Source organism: Pyxicephalus adspersus, chromosome 1 (assembly GCF_032062135.1).
Source record: "Pyxicephalus adspersus chromosome 1, UCB_Pads_2.0, whole genome shotgun sequence".
Lineage (NCBI taxonomy): Eukaryota > Metazoa > Chordata > Amphibia > Anura > Pyxicephalidae > Pyxicephalus > Pyxicephalus adspersus.
This window is the reverse complement of record NC_092858.1, coordinates 34,109,552-34,128,102: the sequence shown is the minus strand read 5'-3', so window position 1 is coordinate 34,128,102 and position 18,551 is coordinate 34,109,552.

The following is an 18,551-nucleotide window of genomic DNA, read 5'->3' as shown; positions in this document are numbered from 1 at the left end:
AGAAGACAGAAGATTCTGGACCTAGTATATAACTTGACCACAGATTTGAGCAGGTAAATAAGACTCAAAGATTACAATTTTTATGACTAATACAGCCAGCTAAAGTTGTGTGGGGGAAGGGTGGTAATGCCCTGAGGTCTTTAAACTTGCAAAAATGTAAGCATTGCCTCCCTGTATGGGGACATACTGAACACTGAACATATACTTATTACTATTTTATTGTTCATGTGATTGTCTCACTGCTGTCCCTGGCAGATATTAGAAAACTGGGACTCATCATTTAACTATAGCAAGAACTCCATCCTGTTTAACACTTAGAAATACAATCCATGAGTTCAATACAAAAAGATATGTTAGATGTTTGGGAATACATATAGTAGTATTTCATACTGAACATAGGGGTTGTAAAATTACTTTTTAGTAGTTTGTGTTGTTTTGTATGTACAACTTCATGTGCCAGACGTATCACCTAACCGATAATGCCTAAACATAAAGTACTTCTTTCTACCTACAGAGATGTGTGGTTCCTAAAGGCTGTTTATACTATTTCTCATTATACTCATTGAATTTCAACCAAATTCTCACTTTATAAAAAGCCAAGTAAAAATGTTGTGTGTCAGGACCCAGATTTATTCATTGCTCCATAGTGATGAAATAATATTCCATGGTCCAGTCTATAGTACAGAAGGCAGTACAAGAAAAAGCTTCCGTAAGTGATCAGTTTCTGGCAAACGCAGATACTAACAAAAACAGTCCAGTTTCAGTTTATGATGACTGTTTTGTACATATCCCAGTCTTTTGTCTAAATTACTGGAACACATGATGAGCTCAACAAGTAACATCTGTTGAGCTTTCCTTCATAGCATTGCATTTTGCTTGCTAGGGAGTATTTGCATACAGCTAACGACTAACACTCCACAAAGCTATGCCAGGTCTACACATACATTTTGACATTGTACATCATTTCTGCTGGATATATCTTCTTATCTCCCCATAAATACATTTGCAAATACAATTAAAGCAACACTGCAATGATAATGTAGAGTCTGTACAAGAATTCACACTAAGTGCATCTAAAATACCTTTGTTTTTAGCAGATGCATTTTCCATTAAAATGAATAGTAATATTACACACAGTATTTATATGGGGCCAACATATTATGCAGCGCTGTACAAAGTCCATAGTCATGTCACTAACTGTTTCTCAAAGGGCCTCACAATCTAATGTCCCTACCATAGGTATATGTCTTTAATACAGTTTAAGGTCATATTTTGGGGGAAAACCCAATAGCCCAAAACATTAAAATGTGCACTGTTGAAAGCTGTTACATACAGCAGTAATTCCATGCTTTGGAGAGATCGCTCTATACTTCTATCATGTTTTTGGAACAGGAAGTGATGGAAAGTCTTACTGACAGTAGACAGACAGAAAAAAAATGACAGGGGTCTTAACTATTCTATACTCTATCCAAAACTTACAAAATGTTTTGACTTTACATACACTATGAGCAGGAATGAAGAAACAGTGCTTTTACTTGTCCTGGTAACGCAACTGGAATGCCAGACAATTATGCATAAAATAACATACTGGGCACGGATCTTTGCAGTGGAACATCTGGAACTCAGCCAAGCACCACACCCACTGTTTCTCACGACACCAAAATCTGACAAGCAAAAGTTCCTGTGCTTATCTTCCTAACCCTATTTGAATTTTCAGCTTCGTGCTAGGTATTTGGTATGCAGACATTACAAGATACAGTACATATTGTATGTTTTTAGAATCACACTTTTTTATGTAATAAGTCATTTATGTAATAGGTTATTGAAAACAGCAGTGACCATGTACTTATCAACTATCTTTTGAAAATACCAATAAAAGTACAACTTTACTCGAAAGCACAACGCTGGAGGGCAGAGTCAGCCAATGGCCTATTTTACATATTTTAGAGGCTGTTATGGCAAGACTAATATCATATGGCATTATGTAATGCCTTAATAGAAGTGTGACTTATTTGGACAATTTCCTAATTGACTGTTTATGCCTAAATACATATATATATATATATATATATATAGTTACAAAGAACAGACAGGAAGCTGCCATGATGTCACCCAACCAGCTGAAAGCATGCAGGAATAATATATTTTTTCTTTTAAATAAAATTATAGGGAGGTTGGGGGTAAAAAAACATGGAATTCCACTCCAAAGCCAAATACAAAAAATTGAATGGATTAGGAAATAAGTACAACCTCAGATTCACCCTCTCCAGTTGTGCTAGAACCACTGTCACTGGGACTAAGTGAAGGAAAATCCATATTTTATGGAACACTGGTGCCATTGATATCCAAAAGGACATTTAACTTAATTTAGTTTTGGAAAGTTTGTGTGCCTATGAAACAGGACATAGAGAGCTTTTGGACCTGCAAAACGGAAAGTTAGAGAAAATCCCTTGAACAGGACTACAAAAATACTAGCGAAGACCTGCAAATACACAACTATACAGTCTATGTATTAGGAGATGCAGTGAATATTCAGATGTAATGTTGGTTTGATAACATTATTATTTCATTTACTGATTTAAGCTCTATTAACACATCTAATTTTTGTCCCTTAAGATAATAAGTTGTGCATAACTTTATGTTAAAAAATATTGTTAACAAATGTGACATCTGACTATGTATGGGTGCTTGTCTTGATACCAGGGACAATCACAGCAATTTTATCCTATTTTTTTTTTTTAAATACGTTTTTATTGATTTTCAAATGAATGTGTAAACACGTAACAAATAACAAGAATAAAGTTCGATATTAAAGACAATTTTGTGTATAAGTAGGTGAATGAACACAAATAAAGAAAAACAATTTGATAAATCTTGTGAATCAGAAAAAAGGTGGATGGATAGTGAAGTAATGTTCCAATGTGAAAAGAAGGCATATTATGAAAAAAGTTCAACATCCTACTACATATTGCAATTTTATCCTAATGGTATCATATGGTATATTGGAGTAAAAGGGAACTCTATCTTTTTTTTTTTTTTTTTTTTACAGAAACAAGGGTAATGATAGTGAACATGTAATCATGAGCACATCTCTTGTGATTAAATGTTTATTATTTTTTCACAGGATTACAGTGACATGTTCCTTAGGCTATTTATATTATACTACCCCCAAAAAGCTCATGTGCCTAATCCTCATGGAATTATCATTACTTTATGTTTATATAAACACAGAAATAGGACAAGTTTAGATACTAAATCTATGTAAGGATGGACAAACCATTTGTCAGCAGCACAAGGATACTAGGTAACCATTTTTTTATGAATGTGAGTTGGTTGGTTTCTTACCTTGTAAAGCAGAACTTGCTCATTTCTAGGACAAGTGATATAGGAAATATTTATGATGCCTAGAGTATGCTACTAGTTCATAATAGAAATAAGTCTAGGGGACATTACGGGCCACTTGACCTACCTATAGCCTTACTATCCTGCTTTAGACAAAAATTACCATATTTTTTGCCGTATAAGATGCACTTTTTCTTCCCCAAAACTGGGGGGGAAAAGTTGGTGCGTCCTATACGACAAATGTGTTATAAAATAATTAAAATAAGATACTCACTCGATACCCGATCCTGCGTGTGTCTCTTCTCCTCGCTGGCTGCATGCAGCGTGTGTCTCCTCTCCTCTCTGGCAGCATCGTGTCTTCTCCTGGCTGCAGTGAAAGAAGCCGGCACAGCGCCCCCTGCTGTTCCCTGTCCTAACTGCCGTACAGTGGAAAAAAGACACAGAGTGATCAGAAGGGGAATTTGAATGACACAGAGTGATCAGAAGGGGAATTTGAATGACACAGAGTGATCAGAAAGGGAATTTGAATGGCACATGAGTGATCAGAAGGGGAATAATCTTTCAGAATCTTTTTTTTTCTAGATTTTCCTCCTTTAAAATTGGATGCGTCTTATATTCCGGAGCGTCTTATACGGGGAAAAATACGGTAATCAAAATATAAATATATGCCCGGCATGTAGGAGCACAATCTAAAGGAAATATGAAAAAAATTATGATATCAATAGTAAATCCATTTTTCTAATGAACACATTTGGTTACAAAGGGCAGCTTCAATTCATCACATTGTTAGCAAAAGTAATGCCAAAAACTCAACCAAATTTATTTCCAACAGATAAGTATTGTACGGATACGACAGTACCTTTTTGTCTTCTGTACTTTACATCTTTATTATGCCTTTTTATTAAAACCCACTGTTCTTCTTTAATACTCACTGTTGAAGACCTATTATAAGTATGCATAATTTTAAAATTCCTAAAATCAATTTTCTGATTCCCAGTTACAGGTTGAGGAACATTTGAGGTTATTTTCAGGCTGTCAAAGCCCAAAGAATGTCATCCCTAATTCATGAGAGTAGTTAGAGAAACAAGCAGACATATTAGCTTTCATACCTGTGTCATTATCTCCTAAAAGTAGCCTTTCTTAGAATTTGTTACCTTCTTCATTTGTCCTTTCTTCCTGTCTGTCTCTATCAGTACCATTCTACCTGGGGCTACTGTGTGTACATGCATTGCTGTTTTACAAGCTTCCATTTGGCTAAGATCTGTCTTGCAGACTTGCTAAGCCTAATTGTCTACTCACAGGGTTATGATGGGACGTGTTAATTACTCGTGTTTTACCAAAAGTCTACATGCTACATGGAATTAAAACTGAAGTTTGTTGGGAGAAAAACTTCTTTTTGAGTGGCAGGGTCAAATGCTCTTACTGTGCAATCAGCAAATGTTGTAATGCTTTCATGCACACAAATATCCAACACACTACAGTCTGCACACAGCAGCAATGCACCTGTGCTATCCAAGCTCAATGAATGTGAGTGGGGAGGGGGACAATGACTTTCAGTGTGATTAATTTTTTTTCGACCTTGTAAAAGATTAATGACTATAAAAGTGAAGTAATACAATATTAATCAGTAGTGCTTTACAATGAGAGATATATAGGGAATGGGTTTTTACTGGGTTCCTAAGTAATTCGATTCTATTAAACTTACTGAGATTCATACATTTTCTAATTTAATAAATGAAAAATAAATTGTCATATAGTTAAACTTATGAGTACAGGAAGTAAAACCAGAAAAGTGTTTCCCATAGTAACTTACTGAATTCTTTTATTTTCCCATTTGTACCTCTACTAAAATTGACAGGTGCTACCTGAAAGAATTCTGCTACAGGCGATAATATCATCCATCTTGTTATCAGTGCTACCTAAAACAAGAAGGATAACCCTGCTGTGTCTTTTCTCTTTAAAAACCCTGATGTGTCTTTTCTCTCCATAAAGGAATAAAATAATTTAAAATATGTAACAAAAACAGTATGTATCTTTAGTGGATTAAAAGTAAATGCAACTAAACTAAAGGAATATTTAATATAATAAGTTGAATTACATCGTGGTTCCTGAAAATTCTTATTATGGCAAGTGTTCAAAATTCATACAATTACCATGACCTTTATATGGTGCTGCTGGTGGTGATAAAATATTCATAGCACTCTCTTTGATTTTCCACAGATAGAAAGGGAAAAACTTTTTCAGGTATAACAAAGTTATATACAGTTAGGTCTATAAATATTTGGACAGAGACAACTTTTTTTCGAATTTTGGTTCTGTACATTACCACAATTCATTTTAAATGAAACAACTGCAGACTTTCAGCTTTAATTCAGATGGTGGAACATGGTGGAACAAAAAGATTGCATAAAAATGTGAGGAACTAAAACCTTTTTTTACACAACCACTTCATTTCAGGGGGTCAAAAGTAATTGGACAATTGATTCAAAGGATATTTCATGGGCTGGTGTGGGCAATTCCTTTGTTATGTCATTATCAATTAAGTAGATAAAAGGCCTGTATGTGGAAGCCAACCAAGTGAACAACACTCAGGAAATAGGCATATCGATATCCAAGTCTACCATAAAGAGAAGACTGCATGAAAGTAAATAGAGGGTGCACTGCAAGGTGCAAGCCACTCATAAGCCTCAAGAATAGAAAGGCTAGAATAGACTTTGCTCAAGAACATTTAAAAAAGCCAGCACAGTTCTGGAAAAACATTCCTTGGACAGATGAAACCAAGATCAACCTTTACCAGAATGATGGCAAGAACAAGAAAAAAGTATGGAGAAGGCGTGGAACAGCTCATGATCCAAAGCATACCACATCATCTGTAAAACATGGCCGAGGCAGTGTGATGGCTTGGGTGTGCATGGCTGCCAGTGGCACTGGGACACTAGTGTTTATCCATGATGTGACACAGGACAGAAGCAGCTGAATGAATTCTGAGGTGTTCAGAGACATACTGTCTGGAGGCAGTGTGATGGCTTGGGCGTGCATGGCTGCCAGTGGCACTGGGACACTAGTGTTTATCCATAATGTGACACAGGACAGAAACAGCCCGATGAATTCTGAGGTGTTCAGAGACATACTGTCTGCTCAAATCCAGCTAAATGCAGTCACATTGATTGGGAGGTGTTTTATATTACAGATGGACAATGACCCAAAACATGCAGCCAAAGCAACAGTTTAATAAAGCAAAGAAGTGGAATATTTTTGAATGGCCAAGTCAGTCACCTGATCTGAACCCAATTAAGCATGCATTTCACTTGTTGAAGACTAAACTTCGGACAGAAAGGCCCACAAACAAACAGCAACTGAAAGCCGCTGCAGTAAAGGCCTGGCAGAGCATTAAAAAGGAGGAAACCCAGCATCTGGTGATGTCCATGGGTTCAAGACTACAGGGTGTCATTGTCAGCAAAGGGTTTTCTACCAAGTATTAGAAATGAACAGTTTATTTTCAGCTTTTTTATTTGTCCAATTACTTTTGAGCTCCTGAAATGAAGTGATTGTGTTAAAAAAAGGCTTTAGTTCTCACATTTTATGCAATCTTTTTGTTCAACCCACTGAATTAAAGCTGAAAGTCTGCTGTTCAACTGCATCTGAGTTGTTTTGTTTAAAATTAATTGTGGTAATGTACAGAACAATAAATAAAAAAAAGTTGTCTGTCTAAATATTTATGGACCTATTTGTACATGGTATTGAGTGTTTAAACAGAACCCACCCTTAAACACAGGTATCAGACTTGCAACTTTTGACAGACAACAACGATGGAACTATTAAGATGCCAACAAATATTAAACAATCAGGCTGAGGTCTATTGGACGGAAAGATATCTGACAAGTTGGAAAACCTTGTCCAATTGTTATATTTGTTGGTTATTTTTAGCCCGCCCTCCCCACCACCACCACCCATGGTTCTGCACTGGGGTTCCATTTCCAGCTAAAGTTACAGTGTTTTTTTAAAAATGTAAATTTAGTTATGGCAGCAGTCTAGACTAAAAAAATATTGCCTAAATACAGGAGCCATGCATATTCTTACGTTATGGTCTCTGTTCTTATGGTTCCCCTTGTTTACTTTATTCCATGCTACAATTCAGTATTAAACAGCTCATACACTTTGCCCCTGTGACAAAGGGCAAACTTTGAAAAAAATATTATTATTATTTTGTATTTATATAGTGTCAACATATTATGCAGTCCTTTAGATAGTACAAAGTAATATCACTAACTTTCCCTCATAGGGGCTCACAATGTATTGTCCCTACCATAGTCATACATCATTAACACAATCAAAAGCCAGTTACGGTGAAGCCAAAATAACCTAACTGAATGTTTTAGTGACAGTGAAAGGAAACCAATGTGCCTGAAGAAAGCTTATGGAAACACAAGTAGAAAAATCCAACTCCATGCAGTTAGTGACCTGGCATCCGAGTGCTGGAAAGGCAAGAGGTCCATCCATAGAGCCAACCATGGTTATTACCCATCATTTATAAGACTGCTGCTCATCTTTTTGCAAGATGACTGTTCTTGCATCTGCCACCCCCCCCCCTCCTTGTTTTCCCCAGGCAATGCAATAGTTGGTGGACTTTCCATAGCTTTGCATGTTTTTACCAGTATTTGGTGCACTCACTAAGTGGATTTACAAACTTTTTGCTTTTTGAGCAGATTTAAATGAAAGTTTTTGTTTTTAGAGTTTTGCTCAAAGTTTAAAGTTTAGCTTTTATGAGCACAATAAAGTTTAGATACCTATTAATTATCAATTGAAAATTATTTCAAGTTTAACAAAAATTGTAAAAAAACACCCATTGGTATTGAATAACAGACAAAATAATTGTTGCTTATTGTTAGATTTACAGTTTGAACATAATTCAGTGTTATTCTCCCCAATCCTAGGCTCCACATGAAAGCCCATATATATGAGCAAGGACAGTAGACAGCAGCCGTCCATTAGGGCACATAAAGTGCTGTAAAAAATGATGCATCTATACAGGAGCGGGAAGTTCTTTCCAAACAGCATTATTACAGTCAGTGTGTCAGCCATTCCCAGAACTTGCATCTGGTTCTAATGAATGTCCCACAGGGGGTTTAAACACTCAACGTAATAAAGCTGTTTATAAGGAGCTCCTGTTTGTTGCTTTTCATGGAGGTGATGGGATCAGCAAATGTAAGGCGTGCCATGTGATAATCTGTGCCCAACTACGAGACTGACCATACCAAAGGAACAACGGGTGACCATTTCTTCATAAAGGGAGCCTCTTTTAACTATCACATCTGTCTGCTGCTACACTAGACTAAACTCTTTTATGAAGCAGGATGAACAATAAAAGAATTCAAGGAAAAATATTGCCGGGGGGCATCAAGGTGCCAGTGGTAAAAGGCATATTGCCATTTCCCAGTGTAAGCTGCAATTATCATAAAAAACCTGGTGGATTTTTTTTTTTATGATCGCAACAGACTGCACAGCAATCATTGGCATGAGTAGGTCATACCCATTAGTTCCTTATTGTACCTTTTGTTTTGCCAATGGTGTTCCAGAATGAGGAATCATAAAGAAGTGGTCCACATTACAATCTTTGTGAGAAGAATAAGCACTGTAAGGAAACTACACACAATAACTAAATATGCATTTTCTACTAACATATCCTCAAAAATCAAAACCACAATATTCTGACTCTGCAACAAGTCAATAAAAACAACCCATGTCTATACTAGTGGTCATATTATTTTTACTTGTGTATTTTGGGGGATATATTAGAATATCTGGATCGACACATGTATGATTTTATTGTGATGTTTTTAATATTTCAATGTTTTCAATATGTTTCAAATGTTTTTAATCCCAATAATAGGTATTTAGTATATACACTGTCCTCTTCTCCTGTGTCACTGTCTGTATTTGTCTGTAATTTTCAACCTCTATTTAATGTACAGTGCGGTGTAATATGCTGGCGCTGTATAAATCCTGTTTAAAATAAAATAATATTAATAATACATTTTGGTTTTCTTGTGGAACTTTTGCATGGTATAGTAGAGGTTTGAGTCCAGGTCAAGCCCTCCAGGTATTTTTTAATTCCTTACAGTTGACATTTTTTTAGTTTTGTTATATACTTGTGCATATGCCCTTTTTTTATGTCTCTGGAGGATCTATTACCTTATGACAGTTATGTTAATGTTCCAAAAACATGATCATTTCTTTGTATCCAGTTACATAATTAAAATTTACAAAAGCAATACAAACACATACAGCTAAAAACAACAAAAATGAAAAGCATCCAAACCTTACCTAACTTTTATCTAAAATTTGCATATTCTTCACATTGCATTCAATAAGAACATTTATGAATCATGAGTAATAGTTGATTCACATATTTCTAATTGAATCCAAAGTGTTTAGTTTGTAAATTGGGGTCAGTTTTGGGTGAAAACATTTATGATTAAACCCCAAAAGATTTTCTAGAGTAGAGTTTAAAGAATTTAGAGGAGATTCATTCCCAAATGTAAATGTTTAATTGGCATTCAGTATTATGAAGTCAGTGCTTACTAAAATCACTCATGTATTCAACACTGATCCAAATGATCGAATATGGCAAATCATATCACTTGTTGAGTTAAACACATAAGGATCATGATGCTCTTAACATTTCACAGATATTGACTATATGATGGTATCTTGGTATTTACAGCAATAACTAAGTAGTCTGAAAACACTAAAAACAGTAAATATATAAAATGCACAAAAAATATACATTAACCAAAATGTAATGAATACATTGCAGCTTACCATTCCTTAAATGTGGTGGCTGCATTGTCTCCTTTTTAGGCTTTTTTTTTTCTTTTATTTTCACCTAGTACAGTAATACAATTCCTGTCCTAGGGTGAAAACCCTTAGTTGCTGTAATTTATCTATGGAGGGGCTGTTGGTGGAGCTGTTGTTAGGACAGGATGTGTTTTAACTACAGAATCCTCCCACAACAAGGGGTGGGCATGGGGTGTCCTGTAGTCAACCGAGCTTTGCCAGGATCAACAGGTAATTATGTGGACTTATCCAGCTGATACAATAACAAACATTTTAAGGTATATTTAACAGACCAGCATACTAGTGAAATTGTTAAAGCCCTCTTAGATTTTAAATCAGTTTTCTACTTATAGCTAAATAAAGCAAAATATTCCAGTGTTTGTTATAAATCCAGACTAATATTCTGTAGAACACTTGGCACTACTTGGTTTCTTCATCTAAGGAATGCAACATAAAAAAACCTCCTTTCTCATTAACCTTCTTAGTTTAATGGGTTTTCAAGATATAATGTGTGTCAGCTGTTGCTTAGGTACTTAAATGAAGAGAGCTCCAGTTACTGATGCAGATTTTTTAGTTATTTGATTGGGATCTTACACCTTTATTTACACTTTATCAGAAAGGTTGGTTTAGAGTGGTGATAACCCTAATTGCCATATGAAATACAGCGATTCTTCTGTTCTGGGACTGCAATGCTCTGGGAACACAGTATAATTCAAAGCAAATCTTGCAACCGGGGACCCCAAAATACAGGGCCCCATTTAATGTCCCAACCTAAAGGAGGTCAATTTTATCATTACACAATAGTTTTAACAGAGTCAGCATTCCTTCTGTCTGGCCAAATTCCAAGAGAAGTTCTGAACACCCTCTGGGTGTAGGATTGTTGGTCACCAAAAGCACCATTGTTGCCAGTTCATGTTCTGGAAATCTCTCTGCTTTGCCTGTCATGTCTTCATGTAACTTTGTTGTTAACAAGCTGTTTGACATGGATCAGTCAGATGTTGTCTAGATGATGCATCTTTCATGGACTAATACAAACATTTTAGCATCCACGGCAGGAGTAATTGCCCAGGCCTGGGCCTGCAAAGGTCATTATGTCTGAACCATAATCCCCATTGCAGGCAGTATAACCAAATGTTCACAAATAACCACTGGGTCACTCCAACAGGGGCAATTTGTGAATTTATGAAGTATATGGATAAAGTGTAAAGTTCTACCTATGATATATCACTACTGTGCAAGTGTAGTCATTGAAAAGGAAAGAAAAAGATATTAATAAACACTAGATAGCTAGTCATCTGGGATTTATTAGCTAGTTTGTGGAGGGGTGGTAGAAAGAAAGGGAAGGGTACTAGAGTTTCTGGAACAGTAAACAGTACTTGTTCTTGTACAGAGTAGTTTTGTTGTCTGAGGGACATTCACAGGTTTTCTCTAATTCAGTGTTTCTCTACCAGGGTTCCTCCAGAAGTTGCTAGGGGTTCCTTAAGCAACAGGCAAATTGTGTCTCTCAGGTCACTTTAACTGACATCAATGACCTTCATGGCTATCTGTAAGAGTAATATTTTTCCCACTGACCACCACACTTATGTACTGTAAGCTTTCAAGGGTTCCTCCATGTTAAATAGATTGAGAAAGGCTGCTCTTATTTAAAATACATGCACAAGGTTGATCCACATTCACTGAAAATTTAGTAATAACTCACTGAACATTTACTGCCCTAAATTCTGGGTCTCACAGAGTCCATCTTTTTATAATTAAAAAATGCCTGGTTTAAAGAAGCTAAAAACAGCAAAAACACAAAAAAAAGTCCCATAAACAGAACAAAAGAATAAAGTCTACATTGTGCTAACATAACAATACTTGTTCACATTTTTCTTTAAATCGTGCATTTTAGAATGTGCCTCAGGGCTGTTCCCTTCTCTGCCTGGTCAGTTCCATCAAACTTTAAAACCTCAACAAGACACATCCCATGGGAATATGGCTTTCACTCACTCATCTCCTTTAATGCCACAATAGAAACTAAAAGATAATTAAAATTCACTAATAGAAGCTGACAGTCCAGCTTATCCTCTTGTACAAATATGATAATAATCTGCATTGTAGGTGGCACATGAATGCTGCTCTTAAAAGCCTTTGATTTTAGTGATTGCTTTGTTCTTAGTTTAAGGGTAATAAGTACATGAAAGAGAGAATAACACATCCAGACTCATTTCCATAAGTTCACATGATTGTGTCAGCTACTAGAGGAATAGAAGGTAACAGCTTATGTATAGATAGAAAAGGTGGTGTAAAATAGCTTAAAGGAAACCACACAACTATTTATTATATGTAAGTCTACATTTGCACATTTTAGTGCAGTGCACCTTTGCTGCACTGGGGTCCATCAAAATGCATCTCCAGTAGGACACTCCACATTACAACACATCTGTAGGCTGTGCTTAACAAAGGCATTTAGAAAATTCTGCATTTGCTTTATAAGGAGGCACACTATTCCTTTGGCATGCTAGGGCTTTTTAAATGCTTTTGGACTACCAGTGGATTCCCATTATACGCTTTATCACTCTACACCATCTTGTACTATAAATACTGTCACAATGAAGATTTTTGAAATGTGTTTAGCTTGTGTTGGGCTTTTTAAGCAAGTATGAGGATCTTTATAATGTTTGAAGATTGTACGATTTTTTAATGTATTTTTATGGTGAATAATTTGTTTATTGGTGAATAAAGTAGTTTACTATTTGTGTTATAAATATATTTTGGTTTGATTGGTATATGTACCTTAAAAACCTCCCTTATTTCTCTGGTATCAAGTTTGCCACTAGTACTAAAACATGATCAGCCCTTTTATTTAGTATATATCAATCATCAGACTTTCTTCAACTAGTAAAACATACAAAATGTGTTCCAAGCAGATAATGAGTTTCGGCCTATTGGATCCTTTTGGATTTGATAAAATCTAATGGTATAAATTAATATTCATAATCTTTGCAGCACACCGATTTGGAATTTTCCTAACTGATTAAATCACAAATCTGCAATTTTATATGATCCATTTGGGGTGTTTTATCAAGTCAACCCAGATTCACATTAATAGCTGCAGAAAACAGCAGTGCGTGCCATTCTGGGCAGCAACAACTTTAGGAAAAGAGAAAATGAAGGACTCTGAAATATCTCATGTCTGGCCAGAAGACTTTAAATAATACATGAAACAGTGGTAATTAAATATGTTTGTTTTTTCTTCCCTATTGATTTCAATACAATTTGGCAAAATGACAACATTTTGTTGAAATTTACCCATTTTCTCTTACATTTCAGGGAAATAAAAACTTGATTTAGAAATTTAGGTTAAAGCTGAAATTCTAGAAAAACAGTGTTCTTAGTCTAACAAAGTCAGCATGCCTAAAAGAACCAAGGAGCACAGGAGCATGCTTTAGCCCCTATAATACAATCACAGATGTGGAGGCCCAGAACCAGGCTGTGTTGCTTAAAGCAGACCTACCACATTTTTACTTTATATATAAAGATGGATATTTTTTATAAGGGAACACATTCTTTTTTTACATTTTCTTTTTTACATCCCATTCAGGCAGCGGGCTTTCCTCTAATGTAGCATTCTGGAGTTTTATGGAAGGTGTGCCACTGGATCTTGTGCATGTGCAGTGGGAGATTGGGTGACAAAGGAAGAAGAACCTGGAAGAAGAAGATGGCAGCAGCCAGTGTCTAGCCCATGGCAGAAGGGAAGATGGGACAGCATGGGACTGACTGCACTAGGATCACAGAGGGAATGACAGCTTTCCACCTGTAAACCTGTTCTGCTTTAAATAAAATGCAAACTATATAAATGTCCAGGACTGTAGGAGCAATGAATAGGGCAAAACAAGGACTAGGACCTTGCAGTGGGGGAGGACAACCAACTGCAAAAGTTATTATTAGTAATAGAATAGAGGAAGTAATATTATGAAAGTAATAGTAATATAATACTCAGTTCTTCATAGTACAGCAGATGGCAAATGCATGTTTGCACTATTTTAGCTGTAGTTTTTGAAGAACTGTACTTATTTTACCTCTAAGTACCTTTTCAAGTGACTTAGTGATTGTGGGCAGATATTAGCCTTACCTAAACTCAGGTTGACAAATGTTTTTTCATTTTGCTATTTAAATGCACTTGACAAGAAAAGGCTAAAAATACTGAACTACCTAGGCAAGATGCTGTATCACCATGTATACAGAATGATGGTTCTACAGTGGTGGTTTAATGAAAAGGGTGACAGCGCTGTAAGTAATTGCTCAGGCAGCATTGTCACCCAAAAAACAGGTGAGGAATTCTGTGATTTTACTGGAAAAATTATTATGCATATTTTGGAATACAGAAAAGATACTGTACTCTGTAGGTCCTTCCTATTGCACATAACATGCTCCAATTTGTCTTTACATACACACTATAACTTGTCAATTTGTCACTAATATAATTAAAGGATTGACCAGGTGCCAAGAAGTAACTGATACTTGTGTTTCCTAAAAAGATGCCAGCTAATTACCAAGATTAGGAACAGTTCTTGTATTATAACACCCTTGTATTTCTGAAACAAAATGACCAAAAGTTATCATATTCATCAAGTAACCCCACACAATAAATATACTGAAAGTCCTTGACACTTATTTATTAATAATAATTAATGGCTACTTGATAATTGTTCAAGTTCCAAATGAGCTTATTTTATTTATGACAGGTTACCTGTTTTTGATTTATAGGACAATAAATAGCAAGGTGTGGTTACATATAAATACACAAGCTTAAAACATGAATAATTCCTTCTCTAACCCTCTATTAAGTGCATGCTGATTATGTATCCAACAAAAGCAGTTAAAAGCATATAAAGTAATACATATTCAATTGTATATTCAAATAGTTGTGGCCCTTCAGTGAGACTGTTTGCCAGTTCCTTGCTAATGCAATTAAAAAAAGTATGCAATTTCCAATTGTACCATAGTTCTAAGTGTAGTTGCAAATTAACCAAATACAGGATATACACCATAAAAGTGCAGAACAAGCTCCGACAATTTAAAGGATTCATTTTAAAAAACAAAAAAAAAAAAACATGAAACAGAGTCCAGAAGCGTGGATAAACCATGTTTAGAATATTGAGGATTTAAGGCTCGTCTGCACATGACTACACATGTCTAGTAAGTCTCACATTATACTATTACATTATATCTAAACCCAAATGCAAAATTGAATAGATGGCAGCATATGATTCTTCAGATGTGATGGCTATTGTTCTTTTCTATCTTCAGACTAAAAACATTTTCAGCAGATACAGAAAAAAACACTTTTTGGTCTTCCACCAAAAAAAAAAAAAAAAACACTTGTTTGTTCCTATACCTTTTTTTCCCAAAAATATCAAACAATACTATCAGCTTTATAGTGATCTCCTGTAAACTACAGAAACCTCATCCCTTTGTGAAGAAGATGAATAATGGAGAGGATGTTTATGGTCAAAAATGGTGTGTCATGCATGAATCTGTAATAATTGTTTATGTAATTTAATTTGGTGTTTAGACAGTTGTAATTTATAATCATTAAATATACTTAAAATCAGTTTAACAAAACAAAAACTGAATTTTTACCTTTATATTTAGATTTATTTTTACCTTTATTTTATTCTGCTTTGAAACAAAACCTAGGTAAGACTGCAAAGCAGATGCTTTTTTTCACTTGGTTGTCCATTCTGGTTATTTCCACAATAATGCCAGATTGTCTATTGGCCCAATAAAGTATGTAAGACAAGTAATGTGTGCAGGTTGAATGCTGATTTCTGGAAACCAGATCATACGGACAGTGTATTAGATAAGGACAGCTGGTACTTAGAACATACTAAACACACTATAAACTCTGATTGTATTTTTTGCTTCCCTTCTTTGCATAAAGTTTCTGGCTAACCTACAAAAGACATGTGACATCAAGAGTAGATAAGATATGCATGGTATTTCATATGGATCTTATAGCACTCAAACTGAATCATACAGCCAGGAACTTGCATAAAGTGATTTCTCAGTAAAACCTCTTACTAGATTAAATAGCTGATGCTCATGAATACAATTCATGTATTTTATTCTGCAAAACAATTTTCCTATGGCAGCTCTTGTTCAGTAAACAGCCCGTTCAAACTGCTAAAATAGTAATTTTTGTTGTTTATGTCTTTTTCTTGCTGCACAACAGGAATTTTATTCTTAGCTTTGCTGGGAAGGGAGGGATTTAATTTTTTATTACAAAACTTTAATTACATTTGATATGTTTGTGATCATTTTAAAGGGGTTGTCTACTAAAACAGTTCTGCTTCAACAACCTTGGTTTGCCAGGACAAACACCTATTAGACCTCTACAAAACTAAACTTAAAAATACATTATACACCTAAATATATTGTTTGTTTATGTATTAATGTATTCACTTATCAAGTATGATCTTAGTATAGAGAGCTAAAAGACAGAAATGGCTGATAAAACAAAAAGTGGCCTTTTTATTGTTTGTTATGGGAATTTGGGTCCATTTGTTACTATTTATTAGAGTTTGAAGCAGAATACACATATTTGTAAAAGAAATAACAGAAGATATATATTAATGGTAACTGGTAAACCAGATATATGATGTTATTTTTTACATTATTTGCTCAGAATTGATTCTGGTATATATAGGTCATGTGGTAACTAAAGAAGTAATTATATGTTTCCATTTCATTAACAAGCTAAACGTTAATTGTTTTCCAGTTAAACAATTCATTATTCAATGCAAGCACTTATTAAAGTGACCAGGACCAGTGAACAGGTCCTGATGAGGCAACATTTTTAAGGTGTCATGAATACATTTTTTTCAACAAATTACTTATTTGTGTAAAGCTTGTCATGTTTTCTGTGTGTTGAAAAGCAACCTTTGCTATCCTTGAGGTAGCATTCTTATTTTAAAAAAGCATTTATTACTGAAACGGTATGTGAAAAAGATGAGTTACCTCTAGGTGATCCTGCTCTCATTCTATGAATTGCATCCTAAATTGGGAGTAGTGATAAAGGAAATTAAGAAATATATTTTTTGATAAATTGACATGTTTGCATACATTTTACAAAAATACAGCTCTAAAAAAGGGTTTAGGTTTTCTGTATATCAAGGTGAAAGAATAGTTGGTAAAAATTAGTATATTGGGTGCAAATGATAGAGGTGAAAAAGTAGAGGACCTCCCCACATTATTTAGTTAAAAATGATCCATTTAGTGAATAATTTTGCACCCTTTAAGGATTGGCAGATTCAAACCTAGGGATTTTTCTCAGTAGCTACAAAGGATAGAAATCCACTTTGTGTGCAGCCCTTTACAGGCTGTCAGTATAAAACTACAGGATAGAGAGCTGATACAAGACCACCCACCTTGATATAAGGTCAAACCTTACAAAAAGAGTTTCACACTGCAGTACTGAACAGATCTGGAGAAAAGCTCATCAACAAGTACCTCCAATCCCTTCTTATTCTGTTGGAAAGATATCTGATTCCCAACAAAGTCAGAAACAATATGGTGTCCAATAGCATATGTAATAAGGAAGAGTATGGTTACTATTCCTTCTTTCAAAGTTATGAAATAGTGCCGACCCAGATTAGTCTTTAAAAATAAAGAAATAAAAAAAGGTAGATGGTGTCAAATAGCTGTAATCAGACAAAGCCCTTGCTAAAGTGAGTAAAAAATTTGGGATCACTGTCAGTGCAGTTTTCATAAAGATATGCCAAAAGTACCAGGGGGGCACTACAGCAAGGGTCAGGAAAACCTAGGAATTCACCCTCCCTGATGTATCAAATTCACCTATATAAATAATTTCTGCAAGCAAAGCTCTACGGCTATGGTACTTTTTGCTTTTTGGATCAAAATGGCAAATGATTTTCGTTAATATGAATTTAATTTGTAGGTGCTTATTTTACAATAAAGAATGTTTTCTCTGTACAGTTTCTGATTAGGAAGTTTATACTTTTTCCAAGTAATAAAGAGCAGGTGGAAGTCTTGAAAAATAAATTGCTCCATCACAGCACAGGCCCGACAGGTGCTAATCCCATCCCCCCTACACACACTACACCTTCCATTCACAGACCAATCCCCCACGCGACTAAACTAAGCTCTCACTAAGTGCAAGAATTGCCCTGTCAGCTGAGTGTCTCCATTTGTACAACACAAGGAGTGGACTAGACTGTTGCCTTTGGCTTTCCTTGTGTGAGCTGTGACAATAGCATCACAGGGTAATTATGGTGACCGCAAGTCTTACTTACTCAGTTCTTTTTGTTTGCATACCTTTGTTATGGCTCCTAACCTCTCACTTCCCTGACAGACACTTAGAAGGAACC